Consider the following 15,161-nt stretch of genomic DNA (forward strand, 5'->3'; position numbering starts at 1 on the left):
TATCTTCACCCAAGTCATTCAAAAAAGTATTGAATAGCTTAGGACCTAGTACAGATCCCTGGAACATTCCATTAGAGGCCTCTCTCTGAGTTGACATAGACTAAGTTGACTAACTCTGAGCTAGGTGGTTCAGTGAATGGAGTTCTGGGCCTGAAGTCAGGAAGACTTGAGTTCAAATCCAGCCTCAGACACTTACTAGCTGTGTGGCGCTGGGCAAATCACTTAACTTCTGTTTGCCTTAATCCACTGGAGAAGGAAATGGCAAACCACTCCAGTGTCTTTGCCAAGAAAACACTATGGACAATATTGGTGTGCTACAGTCCACAGGGTCATGGAAAGAGAAAACACAACTAAATGACTGAATAGCAACAAGGAAGAGCTGACATTAATGGCTACTCTTTAGGTCTAATCATTCAACCAATTCCCAATTCACTTCACTACTCTCCTCTGGCCCACATTTTCCCATCTTGCTCACAAGGATAGCAGGAGAGTCTTTGTTAAACTTGTTTGGATGGATGCAAAGCAAAGTTAGAAGAACCAGAAAAACAAGGCTACCACCTACAATGTAAATAGAAGGCATGGTAGCAGCAAAAATGGAACTGCACTGTGGTCCTATGACAAATCTTGGCCCCCAAAAGAAACTAGAAAATAAACCCCCTCCCTTCTTTGCAGAGGTAGAAAACCTCTTCCAAATCTGCTGCTGTTTGTCCTTCTTGAAGAGGACCATGACATCAGGAAGGTGAGGCCATGACATGCAAGTGAATTGGATTTAAGTGAGGCAGGGCTGTGCAAAGTCACCAGCCTTACTTTCACCTCTGGAGCCATCAGAGTCCAGTGGCCAGATATGGATCAGGACAACTGGAGATGGTCCAGGATACATTGGGGAACCTTGGCCTTTTCAAGCTAAGGTCCTTAACAGGTCTCAGTTTGACTGAGGTAAAGTCTATCTGCGCTGTCACACATGGATGGATCATGTTGGTTGGCTGGCTGGAAGATCCTTCGGATTCTCCTGTTTGTGACTGACATTATGCCAGTTGCAACAACTGAGGAAGAATTGAGGAAGGAGCTTCTTGGAAGAGACCTGTAACCACTTGAAAGAATTTGGCCAAACCATCAAGGCAGGGAAAACTAAATGGACAAAGAATGTCGATTGTCTAGATTATGGTATGCAGTTAGGTAGACAGCCTAGAGAGCTTGGCCATCAGTCTATATCTCTGGGGACAAACAATACAAATGAACTAACTAGTCAGGCAGGCCCAGAATCAAACAAGGGAAGGAAGATCCAGCTGGATTGCTGTGAGACAACGGCAAGCTCTTCTAATGACTCCAGGTTTCTCTGAAAAGCAAAGGCTATTTCAAAAACAAAACAAAACACCAACAGCTTACCTGTATTGTCACGTAGCTACAAGTTATGGAACAATACTGCCCCCAAGGAACTAGAAATGAGTATTACCCAAAGGGCAATGAAGAGGCACCTGGTAGGCATGGGTTGGCTGCCACATGTAACAAGTAAGGAGCTTTGAAGAAGAGCTGGAGGGAAGGAAATGAACCAGTGATACATAGGGATGAAAAAGAAGATAGGTCACTTCAAAGTCAGGAACTGTACATGAGGGAATAAGCCTTGCTTGGCAAATATATGGATCCATTTCAGGGAAGTCCTGTAGGACTGCTTCCACGCCAGATAGCCTCACTATGTAGGACCACCCTTTCCTAATACTGTGAGTTGCTAGCATCTTCCCTCCCAAAATTGACCTGCATTCATTTTATATGATATATATGTGTGTGTGTATATATGTATATAGCACTATATATATATGCATACATATACACTTAAGTATATCAATGTATATAATACACATGTGTTTTATATACATATAGCTATGTGTATAATATACATATATCTATGTATATAATACATATGTATTTATATATGTATCTGTATATAAATATACAAGTATATATATGTATGTGTGTGTATATATATACTTACATAAGTTAACAAGAAGAATAAATTGATAAAGAAAAATATTAGCATTAATTTTACAAAAAAAACCAGATTTATTTAACATAACATTACTCTATATCCAAGTTGTTTCTACGCTAGAGAGAGATGTCCAAACTGGCATAATCCCCCATGCCTCATGACATGACTCTCTTGTCCCAAGACAACTTCAGGTAACATTTATAGGAATTTCGAGCAAGAGAAAGATGTTTTAAAATACAGGCTGGGTTAACATTCAAGAGCTGAGCAACCCTATCTCTACCCGCTTCCTTCTGGAATTAATGTGGTTCCTCCCAAAGATCTATATTGAGAATCCAAATTCAATAGGAGACAGATAAAGTACCTCTTGTTGAAGGAAAGAGGGTCCTTTCACAGGGTGGAGCCTGGTCTGATTCTTTGGGGGCATAGAAGAGGGTGACTGTCCCTAGACATGTCAATACCCTGATCTGGTTCAGATCTAGAGAAAAGTGATGTTCTTATCTAGACTTAAAGGTAGTCTGTATTAAGTTTTTGTTTGTTACCCTTAATCTAGTCCCCTAATGAAAGATCCTTTTTCCTTTTGGTCTTAACCTATCTCATCCACCTTTCTAAGAACCTCCTCTCCCCCTTCCCCTCACTTCTGGGAAGAACTTTAGAGAAAAATTATATTATTTAATATTTTTCAAGAAACAAAAAAGGAGATTTTAAAACATGTTTCTACAAAGTCAAGTCAACAAACATTTATTAAGTGCTTACTATGTGTGTGAAGTGAGCAGCCAGGTGGCGAAGTAGATAAACTGCAGGGCTTGTATTCCAGTCAGGAAGACTGATCTTTCTGAGTTCAAATCTGGAGTCATATACTTACATGCTGTGTGACCCTGGGCAAATCAATTCACTCTTTTTGCCTCAGTTTCCTCACTTGTAAAAACGAGCTGGAGAAGGAAGTGGCAAACCCATCCAGTATCTCTGCCAAGAAAACTCCAAATGGGATCACGACGAGGTGGATACGACTAAAACAGCAGCACTCTGTTTAAAGTAAATGATAAGATGATCAATCCATCTCTTTAATCATGACCTTAGAAAAAAATGCTAAAAGTTCTTTGAACTAGAAAAATCCTCTTAGGAAACAACTACAAAGTGTAACTCCTGATTCAGCATTGAAAACTCTCTGTAATCTGACTCCAACTTGTATTTGCAGACTAACTTTCTGAGATTTTCATTGTCATGCACTCCACCTTGACAACAATAGTTTTCCTACCCCATCTTTCTGTCCCCAGTGTCCACCTTTCAAAATCTTTCACATCCGATAAGGCCCAGATTAGGTGCCACTTCTTCCTTGAAGACTTCCCGATCCCCTAAGGTTATAAATGATTTTTCTTATATCTCCCTATCTGGATTTCTGCTATACCATTTTCTGTTATATGTTTGCTGAGCTCTTTTTAGGGCTGCTCATTCACCTTTGCTCATTCATCTACCTGGCACTCAATTCTCACCTGTGGCTCCAAGAAGCTATAGCATGTGCAGTGGTCACACCCTGACAAACTGTCTTGACAGACCAGCTAAACCAGGTTGAAGGTAATTGAAGGGCCTCAAACATGTTGGTGAATTGGGGAGGAGGGTGTCTACACCAAGCCCATGAAAATTTCCCCTGGTGGAATGGACTGATAAGAACAATTTGTTCCAGTAGCCATGAAGAAGGCCAAAGCTTGGTCAGACTTTGAAGATGCCAACGTCATCCCACTGCATCCTGGACCATCCTGACTTTTGTCCTGGCACTGGACTTGGATGGCTCCGGAAGAGAGAGCAAGTCTGATGACTTTGTGCAGCTCTGCCCCACTTAAATCCAATTCACACAGGGGTCAAGATATGACTCCATGATGTCACTGGTCCTCTTCTAAAACAAAGGAAAACAACAGTACACTTACTATTTCCTAACTTGTGTTGTAACTATTTTGCCTACTTATATCACCTTCCCTTCTAGACTGTGTTAGTGTGATGTGCTAGAAACATCACTAGGCTGATAGCCTATCTGTTACAAACTCTTTTTGTAACACTGTTACAAACTAAGTGACTGTTTAGCAGAGAGAAGACTTAGGGGGATACAATTGGTGTCTTCCAGTATTTAAAAGACTCATGTAGAAAATAGATTAGATAATGTTTGATAAATTCAAATATAGTAACACTGGGGTAAAGATGCCCTAATTCAGCAAAAGCTCCTGGGAAAACTGGAATGGCCTAGCAGAAATTAGGTGTAGAAGAATACATTATACAAGATACCATAGTAATCTCAATGGATACATTACCTAAATGGTCACACCATAAAAAAAAAATGGGAAGGAGATAGCTTTTGTAACAATGACTAGGAGAAATGATTGTAGAAGATAAAGTGAGCAAATTTTAATTACATGAAATTAAAAAGCTTTTGCTGAAGCAAAATCAATGCAGCTAGAATAAGAAGAGAAGCAGGTAACTGGAAAAAATCATTATTGAAAATATCACTGGCAAAGCTCTGATATTCAAGATATATAGGGATACAAACATCTAAGAACAAGTGTCGTTCTTGAATAGTTAAATGGTAAAAGGATATGAATAAATTTTCAAAAGAAGAAACGCAAACTTTTGACAACCATAAGAAAGACTGCTCGAAATCACTAATAAGAAGATAGTTACAAATTAAAACAGCTTTTATGTTTCACTTCTGCACACCATCACATTAGCAAAGATGACAAAAGATGAACATAGTAAACTTTAGAAGGTCAATGTGAGGACAGACACATGAATGTGTGATGGAACTGTCAAGTGGTCCAACCATTCTGGAATTAAAAACATATATTAAAATAGAAAAAAAGAGAGGAGTAATGAACTCAAAATGTATTTTTTAAAGTTAGAAAACCAATGCATAAAATAAAAATAAGCACAAAGGAGAGAATTTTGAAAATTAGAAGAGAAATAGATGAATTATAAACAAAAAAAAATCTTTTAAACCTAACAAGCAAAATTAAAAATAAAATTGATATATCTTTAACCAATGAGGTTGGCAGATCAAGTTAACCATAAAACCCCAACAAGATGACATCACAATAAATCTATTAGAAATAAGAAGAATGATCATAGCCTCCCATACGCAAATATATCCTAACAAAACTTAGAATTCAAAACAAAAAAATTATTTACAAAAGCATAAAATACCCAATTAATAGAACACCAAATACGGATGTTAAATAATCCAATCTCAGAAAAGGAAATTGAACCAACTGGGGGAAAAACAAACAAGCAAAGAAATAACTCCTTGCTCAGATGGATTTGTAGGAGAATTCTATCAAACTTTAATACTTACACTGAACAAATTATTCTCAGAAATTGAGAAAGCAGGGTACCATTCTTCTTTTATAAAACAAATACAGTCCAAATATCTAAACCAGGGAGAGATAAAGCAAAGAATGAAATTAATCTTATTGATGGATATTGTTTCAAAATTAATAAATAAAATCTGACCATTCTAGCAAACAGTTTGGAACTATTCTCAAAAAAGGACTAATCTGTATACATATTCTTCTCAGCCACCTACATGCCGGGTTACTGGCTTTTACCGCTGTCTGGAACTGACAGTCCCATCCCTGTGATTCTAATCTCTGATTGCTTAGTTTGCCATAATGTCATCATCCCTCTTCCCTGATTTCCAGCATTGCCTTCTCAGAACGGTACTCTACTCAACATTTGTGGAAAGGCTATCCCAATCCATTACTCTATTACTCCAGTAGCCATTGTAACTGACCTCTAGTAGCTCCCTCACCGTGAGATGCCTTTGCCCTGGGGCTTGCAGCTGGTGGGTGAATCCACACAAGGGACCCCATTGCAGATATGCTCACTTCCTTCCCAGCTCATCTCACTCTCCTAACTGCTCTGTCTCCTTACTGTCTGCATCCCTATTTTCATAATGCCAGACATATAGTGAGAGCTTAATAAATTCTGTCTCTCTGTATGTATGTATGTGTGTGTGTGTGTGTGTGTGTGTATACACACACACACACACACACACACATATAACTATCATCCTTGGTCACCACTCCTAGAGGGAGCTAGATGGCACACATACCTGGAGTTAGGAAATTGTTGTTGTTCAGTCATTTCAGTTGTGTCTGACTTTTTGTGACTCCATTTGGGGTTTTCTCAGCAGAGATATGGGAGTGGTTTCCACTTTCTTCTCCAGTTCATTTTACAGATGAGGAAACTGAGGCAAACAGGGTTAAGTAGCTTGCCCCAGGGTCACACAGCCAGGAAGTGTCTGAGGTCAGATCTGAACTTGGGTCCTCCTGACTCAAGGCCTGGCACTCTATCCACTGCACCACCTAGCTGTCCCCAGAGTCAGGATGACCTGAGTTTAAATCCAGGCTCAGATACTTACGAGCTGAGTGACCCTGGGAAAGTTAGCTGGTCAGTCAATAGGAATTTATTAGGATGTTCAGGAGCACTAGCACCTCTGGCGTGAGGGCTTGATGAGTCTTTTTCAGAGCTGCTGAGAAAGCTTTAGTATCCACCTTTGGTGGCCACCTTTTATTCAACTCTCACCTGTGGCTCCAAGAAGCTGTAGCATGCCTATCGGCCACACCCTGGTAAGCCTCCTTGGCACAAGAGCTAAACCAGGTTGAGGGTAACAGACATAATTCAAAACTTTTGGTGAGCGAGGGGGATACCTACCCCAAGCATGTGAAGACTTCCCCTGGCAGAATGGGTGGATGAGAACAATTTCTTCCAATGGTCATGAACAGCTTGGTCAGACATCAAAGATGCCAAGATCATCCATTGCATTCTGGGACATCACTGGTCATTCTGACTTTTGTCTAGCCACTGGACTTTGGTGACTCTGGAAAAGAGAGCAAGGTTAATGACTTGGTGCAATTCTGCCTCACTTAAATCCAATTTACGAAATAAGTCAAGTATCAACCATGATGTCATTGGTACTTTTCAAAATGGAGGACAAGCAACAAAGAGACAGGGAAAAGGATCCATACGCACATAAATAATTTTAGCAAACTTCTAATTATAGAGAAGAACCAGAAGGAAAATGAGTGTCCATCAATTGTGAAATGACCGAATTGTGATATAGGAATGTAATGGAATAATATTTTGCCATAAGAAATGATGAATATGAGGTATTCAGAGAATTGTGAGAAGACCTAAATGAATTGATGTAGAGTAAGATGAGATGTTCAATCAACAAACATTTTTAGAGTGTCTACTGTGTGCCAGTACTGAGGATCCAAAAAGAGAGGACAAAACCACAGTCTCTGCCTTCAAGGAATTTACATTCTAACGGACGGACAAGATGCAGATAATTATATGCCTAGAAGACATACACAGTGTTAATGGATAGTCATCTTGTAGGGAGGGAATTAGCAGTGAGGAGTGACTGGGGAAGACCTTCTGTAGCAGGTGGGATTTGAGCTGAGTCTTGTAGGAGGCTAGGGAAGCCAGAAGGTAGGGGTAAGGAGGAAAACCATCCCAAGAACGGCAGAGACAGGCAGTGCCAAGGTTTGGATGGAGTTTTGTGGTCACGAGGAGGGGTGTTGTGTATGTAAGAAGACCAGAAAGATAGGTCAGGGTTAGCTCGTGAAGGGCTTTAAATGGCAAAGAGAGCATCTTATATTTGAGGGAGTCAGTGGAGTTTACTGAGTAAGGGAATCACATGGTCGGATCAATGCCTAGGAAGATCACTCTAGCACCTGAGTGGAGGATGGGCTGGAGTCTTGAAGCAGAGAGACCAACCAGAAGGCTATTGCAATAGTCAGGAGTGAGGTGGTGAGGACCTGCACCAGGGTGGTAGCTGAATGAGTGAAGACAAAGGGATGCATATTAGAGAGGATGTGAGAGAAAAATGGTAAGACTTGATTATAGATTGGATGAGGGTGGGTAGGGAGCAGATGAATGAGAGAATGACCACTAGGTGTCAATCCTGGGTGGCTGGGGGAGGGGGATGGTGGTACTCTCAATAATAACAGGGCAACTAGAAAGAGGGGAGAGTTTAAGGAGAAAGGTAATGAGCTCTGTTTTGAACATTTTGAGCTTGAGATGCCAGAAGAATGGAATAATTTACAGAATGAGCACAATAATATAAAGGAAATCAAAACTCTGACAAACAGTGTGATGGAGCATGGCTTCAGAAGACTGAGAAGGAAGCACTCCTCCTCTCTCTTGGCAGAGAGGTGTCGAAATAAAGGCATGGAATGACACATACCTTTTAAGACATGTCCAATGTGTTGAATTGCTTTACTTGACTATATATATATATATATATATATATATATATATATATAAGCAGGGGTTAAAAATTCACTCTTCAGGAAAATATTATTTTCAAATCCCACCTTCTACAGAAATTCTTCCCCAGTCACTCCTCACTGCTAATTTCCTCCCTCTGAGGTGATTATCAAGGAAAAAAACCCAGAAGAATACACATTTATGTTTAATCTGCATGTTAACATTTTTCTTTTGCTTTCTAAAGTTTAGACAATTAATAAAGCGATAAATCAAGCCTTCATTTGTAGCATTCACCAATTTCTGAGGTGTAAATGCTCCCCCCAAATATTTAATATATCTTAATCTTAATATATTTAATATTTAATAATTTTATCTTTTTATTGACCATAACTTTTGGCAGTAGAACTGCTTGCCCAGATGGAGACGTCCCACTCCAGTTCAAGGCACTCTAGCATATCTCTGGTTATAAAGGAAAGCTTCTATTAGCTGTGTTTGTGTATAGGGGGTGGGGGTTGGAGTGGGTAGAAATGTGTTAGTGGGAAGTGATATATATGATTTTTTTTGTAAAGAAAAGAGAATAAGTACAACAAAAATTACACAGTACACGAAAGAAGTGCAGAAAGGGACAAGGCAATTTTATTACTACCTGGCAAATTTAACGTGAACTTTTAAAAAATAAACTATATAACAAAAATTGATGATCTTACGTAGAATCCTAATTTGTTCTTTGTATATTGTAATGTTTCTTTGTTAAGATTATTAGGTTCATACCAGAAGAGGAAAAAAATATTTTAAAGTAAAAATGCAGTAGACTTGTTCTCCTGAGCTCCAGAGGGCAGAATTAGGGGGAATGGAGGGAGCATTTGAAGAGAAAGATTTGGTCTTGATGTTTAACAAACACAAATCTTCCTAAAAATCAGAGCTACCAAAATGCAGTTCTCCATTACCAGAAGTCTTCGAACAAAAGCTAGATGACCACTTGTTGGAAATGATATAGAGGAGATTTCTGAGTTGGAGAAAGTAGGATTTAGTGCTCCTTTCAATGCCTTCTAACCGATTCTCGTAAGCCCTTTCCCTTTGCTGGGCCTCAGTAAAATGAGAAGGTTAGAGTCTAACCTTTAATCTAACTATTAGGTTGCAAAGGCCTCTCTCAGCTCTGACACCCTGTGTTCTAAGGGCTCTCCCAGCTGACACTCTGTGTTCTAAGATCCTCCCAGCTCTGACAGCTCTGACATCCTGTGGTTGGTTTTTTTTTTGGTTAGGTTTTTTTTTTTTTAGGGTTTGTGTGGGGGGGGTGGGCACTTGGGGTTAAGTGACTCGCCCAGGGTCACGCAGCTAGTAAGTGTCAAGTGTCTGAGGCTGAATTTGAACTCAGGTCCTCCTGATTCCAAGGCCACAGCCATATCCACTGTGCCACCTAGCTGCCCCCCATCCTGTGTTCTAAGGGCTCTCGCAGTCCTGACATTCCCTGTTCTAAGGGCCCTCCCAGCTTTGACATTTTGTATTCTGAGGGCTCTTTTAACTCTGGCATTCCTGTTCTAAGGGTCCTCTTAGCTTTGATCTTTTTCTCCTCTAAGGGGTCCAAATCATCACAGATGATGGAAGGTACAATAACAAGATATTAATCCACAGTGATCCCTTTGCAAAGTATGGCCACCTCTCTCTGAGTTTAAAAGGTTAACATGATTGACTGGCCTGAAAATTGCCCATTCCCCACAAAGCTTCAAATAGCTAAGCCCTGAAGACAGTTGGTGTAGTTTGGAAGTTTATGGCACAACTTACTCCATGGAGGTGGAAGGTCAACAGGTATTAAACATTATACATATTTTTGGACTTTTTCAATCATTGATCAGTTTTACTGATTTTTTTTCCCTCTTTAAAACAAATACTGTTGTATGGGATAGCTCTTGAGTAGGAGGAGGGCAAAGGATACTGGGGATAGCTATAATGATGGAAGAAATAGAATAAATAAAATTTATAAATAAATAATATTTATATTGACCTATTAATAATAATTAATAAATAATAAAAATTTATGAATAAAAATAAAAATTTATTTAAGAATTTATTTAAGAAAAAAGAAAGTTTGGAGCAGTTAAGAGGGAGAGCAAGCACTCAGGCAAGAACCCAACTTTTCATCTTTTTGGGGCAAAGGAAGAGATTTTTCTCTCTTCTCCCTTCATTGACCATAACTCTTGCAGTAGAACTACTTGCCCAGGTGGAAACATCCCATCCAATAACTGGAGAGAAATATTATCCAGTCAGACAAGGATACAGAAAAACTGTTACTGGAATCCAGAAACACCTTCAAAGAATGGGACTCCTGGCAGCAAAGAAGAGAGTCAACTGTGGAATCAAGAAAGAGCTAGCCCTAGCAATTCATAGTCAAGTCACAGAGAAGAGCAGACCCTGGAATCCAACTCATGTAATCCACACAGCAAAAATGTTGAACCCAGGAAAGACCTTTGTGAGTATTGCACAGAAGAGAAAAGATTCTGAGGCCTGGCAGTTCTGGAGTTGCGATTTGCTTTGGTCACATGTGTTTCCTACACATTGTAGGAATTAATTAATTAATTACTGATTAATATTGATTTAATAAAATTAATTATAGGAACCTACCATTGTGCTCTAAATGTGTGTTCACTCTTTCTATGGATGCTGTATGTATTAATGGGAGGTTGCACTCCAGCTTTATGGCATTTTAGTAAATAACCTTTCCTAAAAGGGATATGAATCTATTGGCTGACTGTTAATAGGAAGCACACCAGTGGGGTCTTGTGAGCTATAGTTCTAGAAATAACCAGTGACAACAGAACCCAAGGCAGCAACCATCCTCTGGGGGACCCAAACTATGAATGAGAATGTGGGTCAGAGGAAGCAATTCTATACTATGCTGCGGGCACTTCACCTGGATTTGAACCACAGACTTCTAGAGAAAATTAAATTTTTTTTCTTCTGTAAATAGGCAGTTTTAAAAAATGTTTCCTGTGTAAGTCAGGCCAGTTTCTTTAAGCTAGATCTTTCAGTGTTGACTGTTCATGTCCTGACAGCAGGAGTATTTCTCTGCACACCATGAGTATTAGTAGTAAGGCTTTTGAATTCTTAAAGTACTACTGTCTCACAATTCACAAATGGTTATGGGCAATGCTATAGCTATGTAAGCCACCAGATGGTGATCTAAGCTCAAGTTTCATCAATTCATTTTCACTGCATATGGGCAAGAAGGATCAAATTTCCATAACACCCCAGCGTTTTCCTCTTAGTTTCCATGTTTAAAGTCTAAGAATATAGTATAGTTTTAGGAGTACAGTTTTAAGCTTTCATAGCTTAAAACTGCACTAAGCCTTTTGGGACAACCTATATACTTTCATAATTTATATAAAGATGTGCTCCACTTGGGACAGCAAGGTGGTGAAGTAGATAGAGTGCCAGGCCTGGAGTCAGGAAGACTGGTCTTCGTGAGTTCAAATCTGGCCTTAGACACTTACTAGCTGTGTGACCCTAGGCAAGTCACTGAACCCTGCTTGCCTCAGTTCCTCATGTGTAAAATGAGCTTGGAGAAGGAAATAGCAAACCACTCCAGTATCTCTGCCAAGAAAACCCCAAAAGGGGTCACAAAGAATTGGAAATGACTGAAAATGACTAAACAATAAAAGTGCCCCATTTAGACTGCAGCAAATTTGGAGGTCATAAGGAATAAGAATGGAGAATTTGAGATATAAAGATGAAGTGCTTTCAAGTATGATTGAGTCGTTCTCTACCTGATAAAGATTATGAGGTTTTGAGTAGATCATTTGCACATTTACATCATTTGCAGAGACAATGAACTTGCTTCTAGAACACAGTTGCCCCTATCTTTTCCCCAGCCATTCATTAGTATAGGTCATCAGTAGAAACTTGGAGTTTCTTTAAAAAACTAGAAAACCCTAAACCCTGGAACTCTTTCATGATTGCTGGGCAAACAGCCATTGCCTGGTTATGGCTTAGCTTACAGAGGCAAAGATTTAGGAAATATACTGGTAGATCACCATAAGTTAGGATGAGGTCCCTCATTGAGAAGACCTCACCCTGAACTGAAAGGTATTGAGAGGAAAGCTTGAACCTTTGCTCTCTCTATTAGTTATCACTCTAATAGCTCTGCTTTCTGTGTCTTTTTTGTGCCCAAAGACACAGAGATGCAGGAGGAAAACCAAAGCCACAGGTTGAAGCATCTTCATATGGGAGTTATACTCAGGAATCAATGAGGAGCCTCTGAAAATCTTTGAGCATGGAAATGACATGGTCAGATCTATGCATTCAGAAGATTACTTTCCCAGTTGTGTGAAGGATGGATTGGAGAGAGATCACTGAAGCATAGGATTTACAGTTGGAAGGGACCTTAGTCTAACCCCCTCATTTTACAGATGAGGAAACTGAGGCCCAAAGTGACTGGACCAAGGTCACACAGGTAGCAAATCAGGGAAGGACTGAAGGCAGGAGAGATCAATTAGGAGGCTATTACTAAACAAGATGGCAGACTAGATATTTTCTCCAATCCCACTACCTCTCAAACCTCTCCAAAACAGAAATGATGCACTGAAGATAAAGGAACTTCAGGTGTTTCTGTTGTCTCTGGGACACCAAGAATCCAAAAGAAGCTTAAAAAAAACCCAGACCCAAGAACTGATGTTCACTGACTCTGAGCTTACTCAGCATCCTCCCTCACCTCCCATGCAGTGAGGCTGCACCAGAAGACCCAAGAACATGACACAGGCTTACAGCAATAATCCCTCCTACACTCTGGTTCCCCCTAGAGCCCTGACTCCAGGCTGGAAGTTTCTTTGGGTCTCAGCAGCCAGCTTGACCACAGTCCTTCAAGAGCAAAAGTCTGCTGGGGGCTGATGCCTGGAAGCTCCAACACCAGTGCCAGGGAAAAACAGACTCTGCCAAGAGCAGTTGCAGTCTCTGAATTGCTGGTCCTGAGACAGAGAACCTAGGAACAGAGAGTGGCACAGGTCACCAGGACAGGACACCGTACATGTAAGGAGCTGCACAGCATTCTGCCAAGCCTGAAGGAAGAGCACAGCATCCAGCTGGGACCAGTTCTGACCACCTGAAAATCAGTTGAGGCACAGACCTAGGCTAATGAACCTTGAATTGCCTGGTGTGGAAGGAGACTGAGACACTTTGAGATCTAGCCCCCATGGAAAGGGGGAGGGATTCAAAAGTGAATGATAAGGAAAATAAGGAAGGAAAAGTACCAGAGAGTCCAGGAAGAACTCTCAAAGACCTTGAACATAACCAGATAAATCAGCAGGAAAAATAGTAACAACAGAAGGAAATATGGCCTCTAATTCTGGTAAATGAGTTCAGGCATCTATGAATAAATATTGCACAATGAAGGGGAAATGATCCAACACTTAAGAAAGAGGACCCAGTGGGATCTGAAGAGAATATGGAAGTATGTCACATTGTTCCTGAGTGGTTTAAATGAGAAACAGGAATTGTGAGAGCAGAATTTATGTCCTGCACAGTAAAAATAATGAACAGAATACAAAAACTTAAATCTGCAAGAGCAAGCCTCACCAAAGAAATACGAGAGAGCAATAAATTGTCAATGCAAATACACAGAAGTGAAGGCCAATCTAGAAGAAGAGAAGCAAAAGAAAAGACAAGAAAGAGCATTAAAAGAAAAGATGATTATTATGTGAGCAAAAACATATAGATCTCAAAGACAGGATGCATAGAGACGACCTAAGCATAGTAGGTGTTCCAGAAGAACATGACAGGACCAAAAAACCTTAACACCATAATAAAAGAAAACTTCCCAGAACTTTGGAACATAGAAAATGAAATCCCAATTGAAAGAATTCATAGATTACCTCTAGGGGGAAAAAGAACCCAACAAGCCAAGGCTGTAAATTCCTAGACAGAGTAGTGGTTGAATTTAATAATTCAATTCAGAAGCAATCAGCTCCCTAAGCCATCTTGAAAAATACCTTTAAATACAATAGAAAGGACATTTGAATGATGCAAGACTATTCAATCCTCACTAGAAAAAGGAGGAGGGAATAGAATAATGTGTTCCTGGAGATCAGGATGTAGTCCAGGGTGACCTCTCCTGAAAGTCTGAGCTTAGCCATATAGACAAAAGATATTTAGTCATGAAGAAGAGCTTGAAATATTTTTAGAAAGAAAATGAAAACTAAAGAGACTATTTGCTTCTCAAATACCTCCAAACAACAGAAATGCAAGAGCGGATAAATGCTGATAGCAATAGGGTGACAACAGAAAGACCAGTAAGAGACTTCTTTCTCAAAGTACGCAAGGAGAAGAGATGGATGTGGAAATCTGGTAGAGGTCACAGAGAAGAGGCAGACAGAAGGAGCTCTAGACAGAGCCTGGTGGCTACAAGTGAATGCTTCTTTTGTGAGACTCCATTACAGCATGGGAGAATACATGAAGGGGGGAGGGGAACAAGGGGGGTACCGAGGAATGGGTGATGTGCCTGGGTCAAGTTGAGGGCTTCCAGTGAGGGGAAGATGACTTCTGTGATCTCAGAAAGAGATTACAGGAGAGAATGAAAGGAGGAGGGGGGAAAGATTGAAAAGGGAAGGAAAGGAAGAAGTCTTACTGTGGAGGTGGGAGGGGGTTCCACTGATGAATGTCCCTTTGGGTGAAGGGAGATGAGGACCTTATACTATATAAGGCCTGGGGGAAGTCAGAACCCCAGGGGGCAACTGACACCAGGAGGAGCTGGAGAACGTGGATATAGGAAAGAGATTTCCAGGCAAATGTAGGGGGAAAAGCCAACAAAGAGGGTATAGATGGGGGGGGTAGGAAGGGAAGATTATTGGTGTGAAGGGGCCCTACCATGGGACAGTATCCTCTCAGATAGATTGTTGTTCAGTGATTTCAATTGTGTCTGACTCTTTGCAACCCC

At 40.3% G+C, this 15,161-nt stretch overlaps 1 protein-coding gene across 1 annotated transcript in view; it reads left to right on the forward strand.

The window, feature by feature from the left end:
- IQCN (IQ motif containing N) overlaps window positions 1–15,161 on the forward strand; it is a 57,774-nt gene that overhangs the window by 21,015 nt on the left and 21,598 nt on the right. The window lies entirely within an intron of this gene.

Source organism: Phascolarctos cinereus, unplaced genomic scaffold, assembly GCF_003287225.1.
Source record: "Phascolarctos cinereus isolate Bilbo 61053 unplaced genomic scaffold, phaCin_HiC Scaffold_4;HRSCAF=312, whole genome shotgun sequence".
NCBI classification, from domain to species: Eukaryota; Metazoa; Chordata; class Mammalia; order Diprotodontia; family Phascolarctidae; genus Phascolarctos; species Phascolarctos cinereus.